Genomic DNA, 21,023 nt, shown 5'->3' on the forward strand with positions numbered 1-21,023 from the left:
ATGGAGAAGACAGCCCCTCCATTATGGAGGGTTCCACTGAGGCATCCATGGCATTGGGCTGTGCCATGAGGCTGGGGTCCAGAGATGCCAAAGACTCACAGCGAGCTCAGAGGCAGTTTGCAAACAGCCACGTCACTGCACAGAGGTCACTGACTACAGGCACTCAGCTAATCCAGCTTCCAGGTTGGCCTGGAGTGAAGAAATGGTGCTACCACAAACTGAAGTTGACAGCCCCTATGGCAAACCAGTCATCACAGGCTTGAGTTACCAGCACAAGTGCTAGGTTTAGAGTATTATGAAAATATCTGCATTCTGAAGTGCTGTGAATTATACCAAATAATTCTGAATATCTCTTTTGCTAACCTAATGAATCAAAGCGGAGCTTCCCGCATTATCAGCAATCACCACGGAGAAAATGGATTTCAGTGTACATAGTTTCTGTATAAATAGTGCATACCCAGCATATTCTTTAAGTAAGTAGTGTCTGATTGCATAATAATAACAATAATAAAGAGTGAGGTGGCCAGCTTGCAAGCAGGCCTATCAAAGTATCAAGTGCACAAGGCTAGTGTGCTCCTAACTGGAGGGAAGGCAGCAGGGATGTGTCCAGCTCACCAGCGCACTCCCCTTCGTGGCGTTTCCTACCACCAGCAAACCATGGAGCCTGGCGAGCTTCTCCCTGAATCCTTGCATGGAAACAGGCTCCTGGCAGAGCCAAGGATGTTGTGTCTGCAGCACAGAGGCACAACTGAGTGGTTTGGGTGAAGTAACTCACATTGCTCCTTATGGCTTTGTGGGTAGGATTTTCAGTAGCTGGAAGGACCAGACCAGCCTCTCCCCACTGCTGCCATGAGTATCCTTGAGAATTCATGGAGAGCAGTAGGCTGGAGGAATGCACTTTATGGGGTGGCTGGATTGTTTATGGCCTGAAATAAGAGATCCCAACCGAAACCACTTTGTTGGTTTCTAACAGTGAGAGGCAGAGTATGAAGCTCATATAACTCTTGCTGGGGAGTGGATATGAAAAGAGAATGTGGGCAAAACCCAGGACAACCCACAGATTCAGAAGCTGTCTTGCCATTAATTACGGCTAATGGCCTAATACCAGTAATAAACACCTTCAAACTTAATACATTCCACATTCAGCCTGTAGAAACTCCCTTTACAGAGATGGCCCAGAACAACTAAATGGTCTAACAACCGGGATGCCAGGATTAGGCATTGCTAACAAGCAGTAGTAACACAAAAGCAACAGAGGAGGGGGTGCTTTGAGTACCTGGAGATAGCAATTTACCACCCAAAAGGAACTTCTAACAGCTAAAAGTATTAATAGAGTATTATTTTCAACCAGAAGTGAGTGGTCGAGACAGTACCAGTATGGCCAGGAGGACTCTTCCATTTGAGCATTGCTGCAGTGGAGCTCCATAGGTGGCTGGAAACACCTGCCCTGTGCTGTGAGTCCATGGGCATATCCCAGCTTAGACACAGTGCTGGGAATGGGCCACTTAAGGGGATGAGCCTGCTTAAGATACAGCCACTCACTCTGTCCTCAGCACTGCTGAAGGGGAAATGTCCCTCGTTCAGGCCTTGGAAATAATGAGGTAAAATGGACTTGGAACTATTAAAACCTCTCCAAAGACAGGACCAGATATTAGAATATCTGATGGGAAAAAAATGATGGGCAAACACAGCGTACCTGTACAGGGGCCCTCCTCTCACAGAGCCGCGGTGAAAACTCCCTGGTCACAAAAGGAGAGCTGGAAATGAAACATGAAGTAGTCTGCAGTGATGCTAGAAAAACCAAATCAACCAAAATGCAGCTAAGGACACTGACTGCACTGAAAAAGAGGGCTCTGAAGGCGGGTTTCAATGCTGTAGTCAGAGACCAGGGTTTTCCTTGCTTTCCCAACAAAGCCAGGTGCACAGTAGGACAATATGCAGTTATTTCCATGGAAAACAGGAAAAAAAACCCCAGACATATCCTTAGGGTGAATGTGAGCTGTCTTAAGATCAAACCCAACCTTTTAGCATACACTAACTTGCTGTACTAATGCTGGTTGTGACTATCGGTGTCGCAGCTTGACTCCAAGCCACACAGATACTCATGTTCAGGGCCAGTTTCTCTCCAAATACTCCCCAAACTTGGCTTTAGGGTGTTTGAAGTAGAACTGATGGAGATTTAAGCATCACCCCAAACACACAGTTCAAAACATCAGGGTTCCTCAATGGCCTCATTCATGTGCTTGAAATGAAGCACGTGCTGAATGAAGGCCTGTGGAACCAGGCTTCCCGGAATGCCGGGCACTGTTGGGTCAACAGACGGCTCTTTATGTTGGAAGCTTCAATACAGAACTGGTGCCCAGCTTTAGATAATCCGAATCTTATCGTTGCTACAAAGACCTTGCAAAGCACAAGTTATCACCATGAAACCAAAAGCTGCTTTTTATAGCTCACCCTAACTTCATTGAATCGAGAGTCAAAAGTTTCTCAGTACCTTTGCCATTAATTAAAAGGAGTAAAATCCTGTGACCCTTTTATAAGGAAAAATAGAGCGGATGTAGCTCCCATGCCCTGGACACACTTACATTTAGCTTGGGGCACTTCCAAAGGCCGCGATCCAACAAGATACTCAAACACCTGTATAACTTCAACACGCTTTCAAGAACTTCGGTGAAAGCAGGGAAAAATAAATCCTGTGAAAACACCGCTTTGTTTCTTTCAAATCTGATTTTTCAGGCCTCTCGAATGCAATGCATCACCTGAAATATCTCCTTCCTCATGTAGAATATTTTAATATTAAGCCAGATATTTTTATATTTCCACAAATTAAATGCAGCACGGCTGAAGGTTTGACAGAAGCTTTAATTTGCACATAAAAAGGTAGAACGATTTCAGTTTTGACAGCATAAGCTTTTGATTTGTTAATAAAGGCAATTCTTTCTCAATTGTGAACCTACTCCCCAAATAAGACAATGCCGTTTGTAACAGAAAAACACACCTTCCTGGCGTGGAGAATAAACTTTTGATCCAAGTTATGAAAGAAATTCAGACTTTATAAAAATGAAAGGATGAACTTTCACACTGAAGCTTTAGTAGTAACAGCACAAGAACCAGAGGAAGGTGCGTGTTCCTGCCACGTTCTCCGTACCTGTTGTTATTAACATAACCTACCTTCACGAAGTTTGGATGAGGTTCATTGCTAGAAAGTACCTGTGAAGAGTTGAAGTCATAGAATTATAGAATCACAGAATAGTTAGGGTTGGAAAGGATCCTCATGCTGGGAGCTGTGTGTCTGGAAATGGGTTTGGTTAACAATTAACACAGTTTTTCCTTGTGATGTTCTAATCAAACTGCAATTGAAGAACACTAAGATTTCAGACTCCTGTGAGGAAACCCAAGCACCACAGAGCTTTTAAACCGAGACGTAACCAAAGGAAGCAGAGGCCAAGCTTTCAGACTGACTCCTCTGTGCCCATGTCACCCTTCTCTTCTCCTCAAAGACCACAGAGGAGGAGAGTGTGTGCAGCTATGGAGCAGTTCAAGCAGAGCCAGCTTAAGCATGGAAAAACAATTAAGATGTGGATTTCTGATCTCAGATCAAGCACATTATTCAAAGCTTTCCCCATGTGACAGCCAAAAGCTGCAGCATGGAAGCAAAGCTGAAAGTACCCAGGATCCGTTTCAGTCTATAAAAGGGTAATGAAGCACCCGACCACGGGGCTGCCAAGTTCTCAGCTTTTACAGGCTCACAAGTCCTCTACCCTGGCACCAGAAGTTGACTTCAGCTTCTCAATGAACTGAGCCATGCGTCCAAACAGTCTGAGGTACAAAAAGTGTTGTTACTACAAGCCCACCACTTCTGCCTCTGAGAGGAGACACTAATCCAGACCCAGTGATACACAGGCAATGAGCAAATGATGTGGATACACCTGAGGTAAGATACACCAACCCACCTGCATAGGACTGGAAATCTCCTGGACATCTGCAGCCGTGGCAAGGAGCTGTTGACTGTCTGTGTCACTGGAAAGAGGGGTTCCTTACAGATGACTGGCAGCAGCATATCCTGCTGTAATACTAACTAAGCCCATGACACAGCCTGGCATCAATATTTTACTCTAGTGCACGTGGCATTTTGCAGTGACACTAGATACAGTGCTCTGAGGCTTACTGATTCAGGCCTTCCATTTAATAACAAAGGCTCTTGAGTTTTGTAAACTTCTAAGCTCTTGCTGGAGCAAGTCAAGCAGTTCACTGTTATTTTCCAAACAGTATCCCCTTGTGCTTGTCTTTACCTTCATCTCACCACAGTTGCCTCCTAATCCAGTGTTGGTGAAGCAAGGCTGAAGGTATTTTGGTCATGTTTTCACACTACTGATGTACAGTTGCCTTGTCTCTTTCCACTTTCCCTCTGACTACACTGGGCTATGCAAATGCAGCCACATGGCACAACATCTCCTTTTTTATTAAATAAAGCGTTTCCAGCTCCAGTGCATGGGCTTACACCAGGTAAACCGCATCCCATTAATGACAAGCAGCAGAAGAGAGAGGTCACTGGTATTAATGCTAGAAAACATTTAGGGTGAGATGAGAGGGGGAAAACAAGCATCCAGCAATTTCAGTGAGATTATCACAAGTAATCTCCAGTGATTTTTTCACTTCACACTGGTTTACAGCCTCAGGAATGGCTATCTTAAACCATAACCTTCTTCAAGTTTGAGCACTAAAGATGCTGGGCTCAACTGACCTGATTTTTCAGCCCCTCTACTCTGCTCTGGTGAGATTCCCCCCTGCAGTCCTGCATGCAGCTCAGGAGTCCCCAACAGCATAAGAGGGATATGTTGCTGCTGGAGCAAGTCCAGAGGAGGCCACGGAGATGCTGCGAGGGCTGGAGCAGCTCTGCTCTGGAGCCAGGCTGAGAGAGCTGGGCTGGGGCAGCCTGGAGAAGAGAAGGCTCCTGAAGGGGAGACCTGAGAGCAGCTCCAGTGCCTGAAGGGGCTGCAGGAAACCTGGAGAGGGGCTTGGGACAAGGGATGGAGGGACAGGCCAAGGGGAATGGCTTGAACCTGCCAGAGGGGAGACTGAGCTGAGCTCTGAGGCAGAAGCTCTTCCCTGTGAGGGTGCTGAGGCGCTGGCCCAGGGTGCCCAGAGAAGCTGTGGCTGCCCCATCCCTGGCAGTGTTCAAGGCCAGGTTGGACACAGGGGCTTGGAGCAAGCTGCTCTAGTGGAAGGTGTCCTTCTCTGTGCCAGGGTGCTGGAACTGGATGATCCCTTCCAACCTAAGCCATTCTATTATTCTATGACAGAGACACTGTCTAGGGACAGCATGTGGGTGGGACGCAGTACTACCACCCCAGAGCAAACCCAGCTTGGGCTGGCAGGAGCAGTATTTAAAGTGCTCTCATTTCACCTCTGGATCCTATTGTTGAAAAACTAAAATCATTTTTGTCACAGTTCAGTGGTGCAGCCACCTCTGGGAGCAGGACTGATGCCATAGCTTAGTTCTCTATCTTAGGGTAATCAGCTGTAATTCCACTAACTCCAATGGGTTCATGCTGGGGAGGGCTCTCCCTTTCACAGGGTTCAGTGCTTTGGTCATGCCTGAACACAGTTCTTCAAGATCACAACTCACAATACTACTCAGTAAAGCATCAATCAAGCCTCTTTTTTTAGTAACTTGGAAATGAAGTATTTCCATATATTATGCATATGAAATATAAAAACATTGATGACATATTTGGGGCCCCAAAAATTCAGAGGAGTCTTACCACACAGGGCTGTAGTTGCCAAAGTTGCGTCTCAAGAGCTTTTTCCTGGCCTCGTCTCAAAGGACATCTTTCAGACTTACCCTCCCCTGCTAACACTCACCCTTCCCATGCTAGCAATGTATTTGACAACACCAGCTTGATCTCCACCTGGCTGCCATCTCCTCCACACATCTGATCCTGCCCCGAACTCTATCCCTCTTGAAATAAATATGGGCACCACCCTGCAGACCAAGTGACCTGGAAACACTGCACAGAGATATATGAGCAATGGAGCAACTGTGCCAAAGGAAACTCACAAATCACACACTCTGGGCAATGTGACAACTGGCAGAAAGACAAAATAAAATGACTGCCTCTGTACCTTTCACAGACTCCCTCAGCCGACACCACTACAGTCTGCTGCTGAAGCATGTCTGCAGCAGCTAAACCTGCTGTTTCTCTAACAAACCTCTTGCTGCAGTCCTTCAAAGCAGAAGGAACTGGGGCAGCCAAGGTTGGGATGGTGCTGGAAGCCAAGACGGTCATTTCCTACCAGCTCAACAAACACCCAAGGACAGAGAAGAAGCAGCAGGAATGGGGGATAAGGGACAGATTTCAAGTGGTCACCCTGTAGTCACCTACCAGGCCAGGCCCTTCTAGCAGTACAGCACGTTTAGACAGGAAGCAATCACTGCAGCTCCTGAAATAAAGACACAAACTCTCAGGCACTGCAGCTGATGCCCCCATCATTCAAGTTGTCACAAACCACAGATGCCAACAGTATGATTTCTGCTGTCAATATCAATTTGGAAAGTACCATCGATAACGTGCCAGTACGGTTCAATAACGTTTGACTCTAGGGACTGAGCCTGCACTGAAATCCTTGCTTTTTTTTTTCCCCACTTGTTTTAAGCACTTTTCCAATAGACTCTATCTCTAGGTATGGGCTAGGCAAGCACGGTGGGCATCTGTGTCACATTAGCTCAGTGTGTCTTTGCTTTGGTGGGTTAGCAAAGAAGACTTTTTGTTGCTATAAGCATCTTCCTCTCTGTGAGTGGTCAGCAGGGGCCACAGAATTCTTTTTGGATGGATACACGTCTCATGGAGATGCCAAAGGGAAGGGAAGAAGTCTGACACAAAAAGCTCAATTTAGACCCTATCAGGACCTCAGTGCAGACTCAGAACCTAGCTAGGACTTGGTTTTGTGAGAAATACCTGTTTTTCAAGATGCAGACACCTAGAAGATTCCCTTCTTCACTCTCAACCTGAAAACAGAGATGGAGCAGTTAAGGGGGAAGAGAAAGGCCTTTAAAATCACAAGCTGTGTAAAAAGTTTCTTTGCAAATAACAGTTTAACACTAAGAAGTTAGGCTAAAACGGTTGCAAAGTCTAAAATTAGTTACATTTTCAACTAAGAGCATATGCTTTTATTGTCTCTGATCTCAAATATAATCCCAGGAGGCTGTGAAAAGCATGTAAATTACGGAAAGCTAATTTGCTCCAACAGCGACACCTCCCATGTAGTTGGGAGGTCTATTAGACCCAGTGTACTCTCCATTATTTGCATATTAATAGCACCTGCTGAAATACTTTGGGATTTACTTTTCCAGCCAGCAGAGGGACAAAACAACCCCCCAAAAATGATATAAAATTCCCCTTTTTCCTAGAGATTTGATGCACAATAAACTCCTTCGGCAGGGCTAAGAATGCCAAAGTAGCGGGAGGCGATGGGGTAGGATTGCAGATGCCATCTGTGATTTGCAGAGGAACTGGACTGCAAGTTTGCTTAAAGAAAAAGAGAAGGATAAATAAAATCCTAACCCAAAAAAGCAAACAACAAAAAAAGCTCTCTCTGGAAAGTGCTGGGTAATTTGAAATCACTCACTTGGCTCCAGTCTGAAGAATGGAAAAGTTTAACTAAAGAAATCCAGACACTGCAGCAAGGATAAAAAAAACACACAACAAAAAACCCCCCTCCACATCCACAACCAGGGAAAGCAGAACCCCCCAAAGTGGACCTTGATTAAAAATCTACAAACCCTCAGGCTTTGATATTAGCCAGGCCTGCAAGGCCTTGTCTCCTGCACATAAAACAAAAGCTAAATTAAAACCAGCTACAGCCTGAGATTTACTTAAGAAGCCAACTTCCAATCTCTGCTTCTGACCACTGCTTCCCCTCCTGGCCCCCTAACTAGAAAAAAAAGCCCCTTGTATATATTCCTATAGCTCATCTTCTTCAGGGTGAGGGTGAAAGCAGCTTCCTTTCCACGGTAGCAAATGGAAAAAGCTCACTTTTCAGTGCAAAGCTGAGCCAGACCCCGCAGGCTGGACGTTTAACACGTGCCTCTCTCTGCAGAGTGGATTTGGGAAGCTGACCAGGGAGGCCAGGGCATTCCTCAGCATCTCTCTTTCCAATCGGTATTCCTACAGAAGCACCAGCCGTGCTCCTTTCAGGAGCTACAAGGGGCCCCTATTTCTCCCTGCTTTTTCAACCCTTTGCTTTAATTCTGATGGTGCACCCTTTTAGAACAGGCACTGAAAGGCCCACTAGAGTTACTTACTGCTGGTGTGCTGGGTTTCTGTACCATTTTAACTACCTTCACATTCCCAAGCAAAGGATGCAATTGACTGTAAGTTAAAATGACTGAATTGCTCTCCACGTATTAAAAAAGTAGTGAAAGAGCATTTTGTGTAGGACAGTGAAGCACAGAATAGTGATGTGTTGAGCAGCCTGGCCAGTGCTCTGCTGGGAGGGTGAATCCAGAGCCTGTCCTGAGCAAGGGCAGCTTTGAGCCTGGTGAAACCCTGTGGCCACCTTCCCATGCAGCAGCAGAGCCTCCAGCTTCATCCCATTGCATTGTGTGACTCCAGTGTGAGAGGTGGAGAAAAGAAGGGGTATTATTGGGAAATATATTATTATTGGCCTCTTCTCTCTTCACCAGAGAACTCAATTTGTCTTTCAGCTTTGAACAGCCAAATGAGACCTATGAAAAACTTGGTCAGTGTCAAGTATAATTACTGAAGGAGGCAATCAAACCTTACAGCAATGGGGACCCCTGAATGCTCTAGACAGGCAACTCCCACCATGGCTGTCAACAAATGCTAATTCTCATTAATGTGTATGGAACTCTTAAGTGCTGCAACAGTGGTAGCTATTAGTATTAGCTGGTAGCTAATTAGTAATAAGCAGCAGAACTAGTTAAAGTTGCAGCATGGCAAGCGGATGCAGATTGGAGGACTCGGCTCTGAGCTTCTGGACACTGTTGGTGATAACTGTAAGCATATTTTTGCCTAGTCAAGAACCTCTAAATGGCTGGAAGGGAAAGGAGTTACCAGAAAGGTTCCTGCGAGGATTCAGTGGTTCAGGGCACTGAGAAGCAAAGCTCTCTCTTTATGTTTAATATAGCAACTCAAAACTGTTAAAACCTGAGTGTTGCTATCATTCTGACAGGTTCAGTGCCCTATGAAAATGGGCTTGCACCCCATTTCCAGAAGAAGAGGGGAGGCTCCTTCTCTAAATTTTCTATGTCCAGCAATCAATTACCTGTTGTGGGCTGGTCACAGATGCTTCAGGGATGACCAGAGCAGGCACAATGCCTGGGTAGGGGAAGTGTCTTCACCAATAGAGAGAAAACTCAGCTCCAACAAACAGGACTTGGTAACCCAAAGCATCTGCCACAGCACAGCCTTTCCTGCTGGCATGCTGTGTCTCAGAGAGATAAAGGCACAAAGAGGCATTCAGAGGAACCTGTCCTCTTACATGCATCCTGCCCTGGGGCATAGCATGGCAGGGAGATACCTACTTTTACTGCTTGCCCTGCACGTGGCTAAAGAGTGCCCCAGAATTCATGCAAAGTGTTCTTCCCGTCACAGAGTGCCATGTATTTGTAATGACAGCAATAAAAATAACAATAAAAACCCACCCTGAAAAGCAAAACCCAGGCCATTACCTATTATACCAAATTGAATTGGATGTTCCTTACCTGAAATTTCATGAGCAATTAGCAAACGGAATTATCCACAAATGCATGCATGCCCTATTATCCTTGCAGTGATTTCAGCAGCCACAACATTCCAAGCCTGCAGTTTGCCTCCAAACCCCAGCTTTCTCTTCTTTCTTATTTTTAACATGAAGTTCACGGCAGCCAGTGTTTTACCACCTGCATGCTGGGGGAGAAAAGAAAGCAAGGGGGAGAGGATCAATATATACAGTATGTTTATATTCAGTGAGAGCTTGTTGCAGTGGTGAGCTGTGATGTGTGAGTTTGCATTGTCTGCGAAAGGAGCCTTAGTGGCACTGCAGCTGGAAAAATAAGGGAAGAACAGGGACCGTCTTTGGTGACCAACTTTCATCTGGTGAGTTACAATTATATGGTAGGAAATGATACCTTAGACCACAACCAATTTGTGAATCCCAGGAAAGGCAGAAAACTGATTCTTCATCAGGGCTGCAGAACCTGATCTATAAAAATTTGGGCCTCAGCAGGAGGTTGTGTCTAAGTGTGATTTGCATTTCAATGCTTAGTCCACCACAACCTTTAAATCTTCCCGCAGCACTCTCACAATGGCAATTTTTGTTCTCAGTGTGCTCAAAATAACATATTAAAAACTAAAAAATCCTGGTACAATGGAAGTCAGCTGTTAATGGGAAAGAATGCGCCATTTGTGCTCAAATTGTTTCACAAAACACCATTACATCAGAGCCTTTCATCATTTTAGGGGGGATCGAGTCCCCTGACTCCATCTTCAGGGACTTCATGTGGTGCTCGTCACTATCATTCCACTTGCACAAACACCCCAGCCCTTTCAACTTTTATCTGTCCAGAACCCACAATATGTTTGCTACATTATCTAGTTTCTGTAATTAACTTTTCTGTAGGAAGAATTCACAACAAATAAAAGCCATTTCCCTGGAAAAAAAAAACCCACAAGCTTGTGAGTGATGGTTAAGGGAATTTCAGGCAGGTCCCTTTTACAGGAGGGGCAGCAGCTCTGCCATCCTTCCCGCTGACTGATGGCACAGCTCCAGCTGATCCTACATAGAGCAGATACCAGCGCTGGCAATGATGATGCTCACGTTTCCCCCCCCCCCCCCAAACCTTTCTGGTCAGAAGATGAACCCCGATATGTGCTGGGGATGAATTATTCATAGGAACAGGAGGGTTTCCCTGTGCTGCCGCTGAATCAAGGAGGTGAATTTGCAGAGAGGTAAAATCTGCTCCTAACTCCTTTAGCCAAGGAAATGTTCCACGTCGATTGCTCACAGCCTCTTAACCCTGTGTCAACAAAGACAGGTCTTCATGCCCTTCCTGTGTGTTTGTGAAGCCAACTGAGCCAAACTCTTGGAGAGGAAGCCAGTGTGCAGAGCTGTCCATGGGCCATAGAAGATGGTAATTAATGTTCTGGCAGAGCTCAGATGCCTCTCCTTGCTGCATATGGAGCCAGGTTTTGTCCTGAGGAGCTGCACGGAGCCATAAATTCAAATTTACATTTATTTTGGCAATTTGATACCTGTTTTCCAATGTGTAGGATTTTATTGCCACTTACTCAGATATGGCTAAAGTTAGCAAGCCGTTCCAAGGACAAGTTCTCCAGCTGATTGAATTTCCAGGGCTCCAGACCTCAAAGCCCAAGTAAAGGGTGCAGGAGTATGTCTACCAGCAATAGAAGAACATCAAATACATATCCCAAATGTGCCTCTTTTTGCCTTTGCTGTTACTGGAGTTGACAGGAACATTCTACTGACTTCAGCAGATACAGTCCTAATGAAGGATGTTTTTCCTATTCACTCATAAAGGCACTTTCATTCCTTCACTCTCATTTGCCATGTTGGAACCCAGAGATTTGTTTTATTGCACAGTGATACATGCTGGCATTTGCAAGACTGCAGCACTTCCACTGTGAACTTTCATCCAAGCTGCTCTCCTATGACGAATGGAAAGAAATCCCCACAATGAAGGTTACGGCTCTTCTTGAACTGCACTGAGTGAAGGGTGTTGTTCCATTAGGAAGAGGCCATGCTTTGGAGAAGTTATTCCCATATTTGAGAACCTGTGCTTAGAGACATTTATGGGTGGCTGATTCTACCATATAACAAACACTGACTCTCTGAGATTTCTGACCTGGGGCATCCCAAACAACCACTTACTTTTCAACATTTCCCTTCACTCCGGTGTCTTAGAGCCTGATCCGAGTATTTCGGACTGAAAAAGAAGTCTGGTCCTGAAATTCCTGCTATAAATAAACAGGTAAAAATCTTCCTACAAATGCAGGATGAGTAAGTTTCCTTTCCTTTGAGGATGCTTCCTTGTTAAGAGCACAGCAAGCAGTCAGAAGTACAGATCTTACCAACTGCTCTTCAGCTTAACATCTCTGGCATTCAAAACATACAACTTCTGTGTTTGTACTACATTTCCCTAACAGCTTACATCGAGGCCAAACAGACAGCATTCTGCAAAGGTCTTCTAAAATAAGCTTATTTAAAAGAGCAAGGTCAATGCCCAACAGATGTCAGATTCTGTGTGTAGAAATCAAAGAGTTAGGAGCAAATGGAATATGTCAGAGCTCATTGGTTTTCCATGCCAGGCTCTTTTACCAAGTTCACATTTCTGCTGCCAAAACCAGTAACAATCCCGTCGTATGGACTTCAGCTTTGGAAAAGTGTCTGTACATAAGCTACTTAGCTCCATAAATAAAACTAGCACACAGATAAATGTGTTTATCTGGACATGCTATTTATTGTCTCCATAACTGTATTTTTCCTTTAATGGGACACATGCTGGTTTCATGATTCAGCCTTAGGCTCTATTAAAATCAGATTAAAAGCATTAGTAATGTAGTTAATTCCATTCATAATATGCCCATCAACAGAAAAGAGAACATTAATATATATATATACACATATAGGATTTAAGATATTTTAAAATCATTCTGCTCCATTTTGATCTCTGCAAAAAAGCTCTTTTTTAAATCAGAAAGGAAAACTTTTCTCTCTGTTCAGAGAAAGTAACTCTGCCATGTCTTTTAAACCGCAGCTTTCAGAATGATATTTGTGATTTCAATTAAAACATGCTATTGTCACTTTAGCCTCCCTCTTTGGTATTTTAAATTGATCCTAATGGCTTTGCCTTAAGTGATGTGTGTCCCATAGTGAATCCCTGTCACTTACAGCACCTCCCGCTATTGCCCTCCCGAATAATCGCTACCAGATAATCACTTCTTCCCCCTTCTCCCAACGTTATTGCTTGCTTCCCCTCTGACTTTGCATGCTGGTACAGTCTGCAAAGTATTTGCTCTTTAACATCTTTAACATATGGCTTGTTGCTCTGGCACACCACAGTCAGGGATTTAAAAGAAGGATAAAAGCTGCATGAAAACGGCCAAACTGATGGCTCTACAGGTAGGCTCGTATCTCTCCATGGCTGTTTTCCAGACTGCAAACTGGAGAGTGAGGAAATGAAGAGCAAGAGGGAATGAGTGGGTTGCGATTAAAATTTCTTTGGCAACATACTCACAGTTTAGGGCCTGGTAGGTGCTTCTGCAGCCCAGGTCCACTTGCTGCGCGCTGCTTTCCTACAGAGCCTTGCGAGATGGAGGCTGACATGAACCTGTTTAGGAAAGAAGAAGTTCCACTGGAGGCTTCCCACTGAAAAGAGCAGAGCCCTGAAAGGCTTTGGCTGAAAGCTAACACCAGAGCTGCCCTCTGCCCCCTATATCATCCTGTCCTTTAACATCGCATCACTCACACGCCACGGGATGCATACGAGGATGCACAGGGAACCACAACCTTTCCCCTTCTGAGGGGAGGATCCTTTCTCCTTTGCCTTTCACGGATCTCATTATTAATTGAAGAATCATTTAGTTTGCATAATTGTCCTCTGCCATACATAATTCCACCCTTTCTCTTTAAATTGGCTGATTAAACTAAATACAGCCTTTTGTTTTTGTGGCTCCATCTATCAAAGCTTCTAGATGGACAGTCAGTGTGATGTGAATTAAAAAAAAACCAAACTAATAATATTGGGAAGCATCTTTTTAGGTACATTCATGAGATCTACCACCAGGTGACTCCATTCTAAAATATCTGTATTTTCATAAAACAAAATGCTTTCTTTCCTACACCCTGAACATCACCACAATGCCCCCTCCATAAGATACAGCACTCTGAGAAAATAGTGTTAAATAAATAGCACTTTTACTTAAGATATGAACTATTTCTTTTGGAATAGCACATGAAATCGTATTAGAGAGCTTCCAGAACTGCCTGATCTGTCTCTGTCTAATCAGACCTGATTAATTCAAATCAAATTGCAAACCTCAGTTTTATTTTGCTTTAAAAACTCCAGATCAACAACAAATCAGCTGTATGAAGGTATCACAGAGGCAGTTAACACAGAAAGCCTACAGACACGGAGTGTCACTGAGTCAAATGGATATGATTAAACATTTGGAACCATCTATTAATATTTTATATATTCAAATATATACAGAGCAGACAGGACCAGTTAGAGGGATGCTCTTCACTGGGGACTTTATTACATTTATGCCTAAGAAGAGGAGATCCAGCTCAGGTGTCAAAGGGGGTTTCTTCAAAATAGGAGAATTATTAACAAATCATAGGGTTATGGGGAGGGTTTGTAACACAGAACTGCACTAAACCATGCAGCGATCTACACAGACAATCAAACTCCCTGTGCGACACCGAGCATAGCACAATGCAGAAAATAAGATACAACAATCTCACAAATGCAAGATTGCAAATGCAAAAGAATCAGCCCTGCAAGGAGTATATCAGAGATACACTGAGCCATTGTTTGTGTGGAATGTGTACTTGGATGGGCTCTCAGACCTGACCAGTTTAATCCACATCAGACCAGGGAGACATAGGGTCAGGAGGCTGAATGTGGATTTGGGCGCTTGGCACAGCTGTTTTCCTTAGGTGCAATACACTTGTCACTAGTGGTGGCACTTTGCATTTGCTGTATGGCAGCATATGTGCTTGCCACATTTGGGACCCATTATATCTCTTTCCCCTCCAGCCACTTCCCTTCCCTTCTTGTTAGCTGCATGTCCATATATTCTTCCATCCGTTATTGCTACATTGCAAGGCCAGCTCTTTGCCCCCTCTGCTTTGCTCCACTGACTAGATACACTGCATGGGCTCTTCACAAGCTTCCCATGTAACAGCCATCTGTAGATGGGGCAGAATTTTCATATATATTAACAAATATACATATATATATGCACATCTATATGTATATACATTCAGACATGCTCTGCAAGAAATCATATCTATTCCATCACCAAAACACTTACTTGTACACAAATATTGCTGCTACCAGGGAGAGCATACATTGACAAAGAGAAGTTGAAGAACAGCCAAGGAAACCCTCCAAAGCACAGTGTAAACCCAAAGTAAAGCCTAAGGTGTAAAAAAGGGAGAGAGATGGGCTGTATGTTCACATTTCAGCCCCTTCAATTAAAACCATAGTTCCTGCAATAGCACAGACTAATTAATACATGCTGATATATTGGCTTGCAGATAAACGAGTGTACGACTCCATGTCCAGAAGAGGTAGTTAAATGTTTAGGCTTGCTTTGTACACAGCTGGATGGACAGGACTGACTGCAGGACTCAGATTTGCTCAGTGTTGGGTCACTGGATAAGACAACAACGGTTAAGAAGGAATTTGGTTGATGTCTCATTTCAGGGGCTGTACTGGCAGCTCCTAACACCAAATACACAGTGTTTCCTACCAGGATGCTGGGACACTGCTTCAGGGGGAAAAGTCTCTGGTCTGGAGGGACAAGCTTGCCCAGGCAAGTTCTCAGCTAAGCAGTGCCCAGCCCAGCAGAGGCTCTTTCTCAGGCTCCCTGGAGGTGTGGGTGTGAAGGCAATAAAGGAACACTGAGCTCCACATAAAAGAGCTTTGTGCTCTTTTAAAGATCAACATTAAAAATGCAGCAGCCTCTGATTCACATTTTCATAACTATCACTATATCCTCGATGATCGGCGTTCAGATAGCGCAGGTCTCCTTCTCATCCCCCTCCAAACCAGAGCAACCCAGGGGCTGGTTGCTCCTCACCTCGTTCAGCAACAGGTCAGGCCAGCAAAATCCCTTGCTTACTTTCAGGCTCCCTAAGTATCAGTAGTGGAGTGCAAATCGCCTCTGGCTTTCTCTGCAGCCCCCATTACATCAGTGAACAGCATTACATCAAAAATTGATGCTGACAACTAAATCCTTTCATAAGTCATGATGCTGTCGGACATGTCCCTCCACTCTCCCACCCTCTTTTACACACATAGAGGGAGAAGGCTTGGGAGGAAGGCCAAAATGTTGGTCTCTTTGAAGCAACTATTTGTGAACCAGCATGGAAATCAGTTTGCTCACTTTGGATGCACAGATTAGAGGCAGCTGACTGCAGAGAAAGAGACCATCTGCAGATTAGCAAGAGACAGGGCTTCTGTTGGTACCTGCTGCTGCAGAGGGGGAGGTCACCCTACCTCTAACACAAGTGACATGAAGGAAAATTCATAAGTGGGTTAGAAAAGGTGAGAGGCTGGAAAATGCCTGTCTGTTTTAATGTAAATAGTTACAATATGCACATACATTTCATGCCATCTCACTGCCCTTACAAATGTCAGGAATGTTAAGTAGGTAGGAGGCCCCTCTAAGCACTGAGATGTTGATGCTGAGCTCTCCTCTCTGTGCTTTGCACATGTGATGCAACAGAAAGGTTCTGTGTTTTGGGTGAATCCTGCTCAGTAGCTCCCCATCCATGTCATTAATATACCTTCCAGTATCTGAAGTGGGCTACAAGGACGCTGGAGAGGCACTCTTCATTAGGGATTGTAGTGACAGGACAAGGGCGAATGGGTTTAAACTTAAACAGGTGAAGTTTAGGTTAGGTATAAGGAAGAAGCTCTTTATTGTGAATGTGGTGAGGCACTGGAATGGGTTGCCCAGGGAAGTTGTGAACGCTCCATCCCTGGCAGTGTTCAAGGCCAGGCTGGACAAGAGCCTTGGGTGACATGGTTTAGTGTGAGATGTCCCTGCCCATGACAGGGAGGTTGGAACTGGATGATCTTAAGGTCCTTCCTTTCTAACCTTAACTGTTCTATGATTCTATGATTAAGTACCCCTTCAGGAACCAAACTTTGCAAACTCCTTGCTGTGGAGCTTGGTACTAAAGCCACAACCTAGGATGTGGGTGGAGGTTTTATCAGCCGGAGAAAGCACTTGTAGTACGTGAATGGCCAACTCAACTGCTTGGAGAAAGGAGTCGATTCAGGCTGCCAATATTGGCTCTCGCACAGATAATAAACCTGACTGGCCTTTCTCCTGACATCACACTTCAATCAAGAACTTGCTCACAAAATGTCACTTTCAAAGTTGCAGCTTTAAAAAAAAAAAAAAGAAAAGAAAAGAAGAAAAAGTCTTTATAAAAAATTCATGGACACAATGATCTGATAATGCAGCTTTCTGATACCAGCAGATGTTTTGTCTAACATGTTCCCTGAAGCTGTACTCTGTGCCTTCATATCTTTCATTTCCAGTTGCTATCTGCTGACTGTGGGATGTCATGTACGTACCCTATAGCGATGCACAGCAATTCGCATCTAACACCGCCGTGCGTAATGAGCTTCACAAGATGCTTGTCGCAATAACTCCGCACTTCCCCAACCATATGGAACACAACACTCCAAAGCCCACAGACACTTTTTTTTATTACAGTTCAGATCCTTAAAACATAATCTGTGTGATGTCTAGTGAATGTACGTGAAGAGCTGCTGAAAACAAAGTTAACACTTGTTCACATCATCTGTTACAAATGTCCAATTTGGGACAATAAATTTCCTCGGAACCTGTTCTTTTGCTGACTCGTTGCTTTATCTTTTTTCTCTTTCTCTCACGTCGTTTTTTTTATGAACTATGCATATGTATTAAATGGGATTTGTTGTCCCTAGATACCAATTTGCATAAAGTGCAAGCCATCATTGGTTGGAGAGAAGCAAATTACTTCTCCAGCAAGATCACACTTCTTTTTTTTTTTTTTTCCCCTTTTTCCTTTTTTTTTTCTTTTAATTTTAACAAACCGCAGGCAGAGGCTGTTAACAGCACTTAGCCAGATATGCAAAGTATCCTTGTTCTCCAAAGCAGCTTGATCAATGAGCAAAGAAAGAAGGAAGAAGAAAGGGAAGTGAAGTACAATGCAGAAGTGACCCGCGACTGAGCGGCTAACCCAGCCATTCACCTGGAAGGCAAGCTGCCTGGCTCTCAGTTAAAGATACAAGCCAAGTATGGCTTAGCACTCAGGACACAATGCAAACCAGCTTGGAATCACCATCCGCTTTTCCAAGTACCCTCAGTGTGTTTCTAGAAGTCCCTGGTGTGCTTGGCACTTTTAGGTGTTGATCAGCTTGCAGAAGCCTTGCCACACATTCACTCAAGCTGGGCACCTTCTGAAGAACTGTGTAAGTATTGGCTTGAAATATATCATATAGTCACAGAATGGTTTGGGTTGGAAAGGACCTTAAGATTATCCAGTTCCAACCCCCTGCCATGGGCAGGGATGCCACACACTAAACCATGTCACCCAAGACTCCATCCTCTGCCCTGCCCTATCTAACCACCCCTCTAGCTCCAGAGGTGCTCTGCAGGATGGTATCTCCCACCCTAGCAGGCTTTGGACAATTGCATTGTGCATACCTGTAGCATGTTGGCAAGAGCCTCGGCTATGGTGACATGACAGATTCCCAGGGTCAGAGCTAGCCCTGTAGGAGCCCTCTGCTTCTGAGGAGGAGGAGAGACAGAGGAAGGGGCATTACAATGACAGGATTTTACAGATCCTTAAAGAAACAGTTATCTAAGCAAACCTGCGATGCACGGGATGATGTACAAACTCACCAGCCCAGTACTAAAAGGATTTGCAAGCCTCAGTTACAAAGTGTGGGGTATTAAATTCACTAAAGGAAACAAATTAGCAAGGATGCTGAATCACAGAATCAACGAGACTGGAAAAGACCTTCAAGATCATCAAGTCCAACCATTACCCCAGCACTGCCAAGGCCACCACTAATCCATGGCACTGAGGGTCTCATCTCCAAGGGTTTTGAACAGTTCCAGGGATGGCGGTTCCACCACTGCACTGGGAAAGTTTCCAACTAGGTCTGAACTTCCTAAGAATTTAATGCTGGGACACTGCTAGGGGTGTTGGGGAGAAGGGATTCCCTCTAAACATACTCTTATTCTGTTGAGCTGCCTAAAAATAACAACAGGATCTGTGTCTAACTAAGTGTTCACTCAGAGTTTGATCCCAAATCCATTAATATCGTGTGCTTGGATTATTTTACCTCTGAATGTAATGGACTTTTTAATGGATACTCTTTTAAGAATGGATCCTGAGATCACATAGAACATTAGTAATTGATTACAGTCATAGGACAATTAATCTGGGCAACTGCGACAACTAGATGCTGAAATTCCTTTCAGGGAGCTGTGGCTGCTAAAAGAACACGCAAGGACCCAGGGTGTGTAAATTCTTAGGAGAGAGTCTGCATTTCCTTGTTACCTTTAGCATCTATCCAAGGATACACAAATACCCACAGATTTTATGTTGTGTGATGATTTGAAGGCGGAAAAAATAGTTTCCGTCTGCAGAAATATTGGCAACTTCTTGTGGCTTTTGCAAAAAGGCAAAAAATCCCACAATTTCCCACATCTCCACTGCTTTGTTTTTGTATTTATGTTTGCCACATTTCAAAGGAATAAAATAGCACGTAAAAGAAGATCCTCACTGCCAAATGATCACAAAAAGCACAAGAAGTCATGCAAAGGTTACGAAAAAAACTCACAAGAGGGAAATAGGTGCTGGCTTTGAAAATGGGGCTCTTTCATAACCAAGGGTACTGTCCACTGTTAACCAACAGAACCACTTTGGGACCAGGTGAAATCGTGTCTGGGACACTTACCCTTAGATGGATAGCAGCACATGGACCTTGTCTCTCTGAATTGCTGTCTCAAGGGGCAGGAAGGATCAACAACTTCCTCTCGCTTGACAGCCCTGGCAGGCTCGAGTGGCAGTTCCAAAGGCAGTGCCTTGGTGCCTCTGTGCAGGTGCATCTGCAGCCTCAGATCTCTGGAGACAGCCCTAGCCAAAGAAATAGGTTGCCAAAGCTTAGCCAAACATAGCATATGAGACCCAACTGTACAGTAGGCACTAGATAACATGCAATCACGGCCTCCTACTGCAGCAAATTCTACATAAACCCAGGCCTTTGAAAAAGAAGGAGTAAAAAAAAAATGTGTTTTTCTCATTCCTTATCTGTACCTACCCCATTTCACCTAAGGCTGGCTATTAGCTCAGCTGGTGATGTCACTTACTTCACTGGAACCTGTTATCATCCAAGATTTCACATAGGATTTTCTGTTTTGTTAGCTGTGTGCTTTGTGCAATGTTGTATTCCATTCCAATAGATAAAGGGTTAAGTAATTCCCGTCTTACCCATATAGGCAAAGTTCTACTCCCTGTGGGTTGCTGCCTTCCCATTGGCTACAGGGATGACCTTGGAAACAGACAAAAATGATGCATTGTTGCAATAAATATTATAGCTTGCACCTGGTTCGAATTAGATCTGCCAAACAATTGCACAGATAGTGAAAAGAGAAATGTGTTGGCTCCTAATCGGGTGTTCATTGCTGTTTGATCTGGATTATTCAGCCCTGCACATGACCTCGCCTTCCTGGTTCTTGTTTTTCTTTTTGGACTTGCAGAAAGGGATGGATTGAAAAGAGTCTGCTCAAAGAGGAACAACTCTGCCTAAAAGGACCTGAAAATGGATGGGTTTACACCAAGACTTACAGTAGCTCATCATAGAATGACAGAAACAAAGGATCAATGAGGTTGGAAAAGACCTTTAAGCTCATCAGGTCCAACCATTGCCCAGCACTGCCAAGGCCACCACTAACCCATGGCACTGAGGGCCTCCTCTCCACGGGGTGTGAACACTTGCTGGGACGGCGACTGCAGCCCTGCCCTGGGCAGCCTGTTCCAATGCCTGAGCACCCTCTGGGGCAGGAATTGTTCCTCAGCTCCATCTAAACCTGCCCTGGTGCAGCTTGAGGCCGTTTCCTCTTGTCCTATCACTTGTTACTAGGCAGGATACTTCAGAAATCTCCATTATGGCTTCTTGGTTTCATAGGTCTGTAGTGGTCTTCTCCTTTTCCTTCACTTCCTCTCTCCTTCTCTCTTTTAACTTCAGAGCTTAAACCACTCTC

General features: G+C 44.5%; 2 long non-coding RNA genes across 2 annotated transcripts in view; both read right to left on the reverse strand.

Moving 5' to 3' along the window:
- LOC133273328 (uncharacterized) overlaps positions 1-21,023 on the reverse strand; it is a 518,549-nt gene that overhangs the window by 16,793 nt on the left and 480,733 nt on the right. Inside the window, exons 10-13 of the long non-coding RNA XR_009744742.1 lie at positions 13,259-13,351; positions 9,728-9,911; positions 6,960-7,009; positions 6,372-6,444 (exon numbers count right to left, since the gene is read on the reverse strand). This is a non-coding gene — a long non-coding RNA (uncharacterized LOC133273328). The remainder of the gene's footprint in view (positions 1-6,371; positions 6,445-6,959; positions 7,010-9,727; positions 9,912-13,258; positions 13,352-21,023) is intronic.
- Positions 14,178-20,760, reverse strand: LOC133273329 (uncharacterized). Its single transcript, XR_009744743.1, has 3 exons — positions 19,718-20,760; positions 16,946-17,144; positions 14,178-14,934 (listed from the first exon to the last, which is right to left on the reverse strand). It is a non-coding gene; the product is annotated as an uncharacterized LOC133273329 (long non-coding RNA).

The sequence above is a fragment of the Pezoporus flaviventris genome, unplaced genomic scaffold (genome assembly GCF_033815535.1).
Source record: "Pezoporus flaviventris isolate CSIRO_AGI_PZ_B2104156 unplaced genomic scaffold, CSIRO_AGI_Pfla_v1 ptg000031l, whole genome shotgun sequence".
Lineage (NCBI taxonomy): Eukaryota > Metazoa > Chordata > Aves > Psittaciformes > Psittacidae > Pezoporus > Pezoporus flaviventris.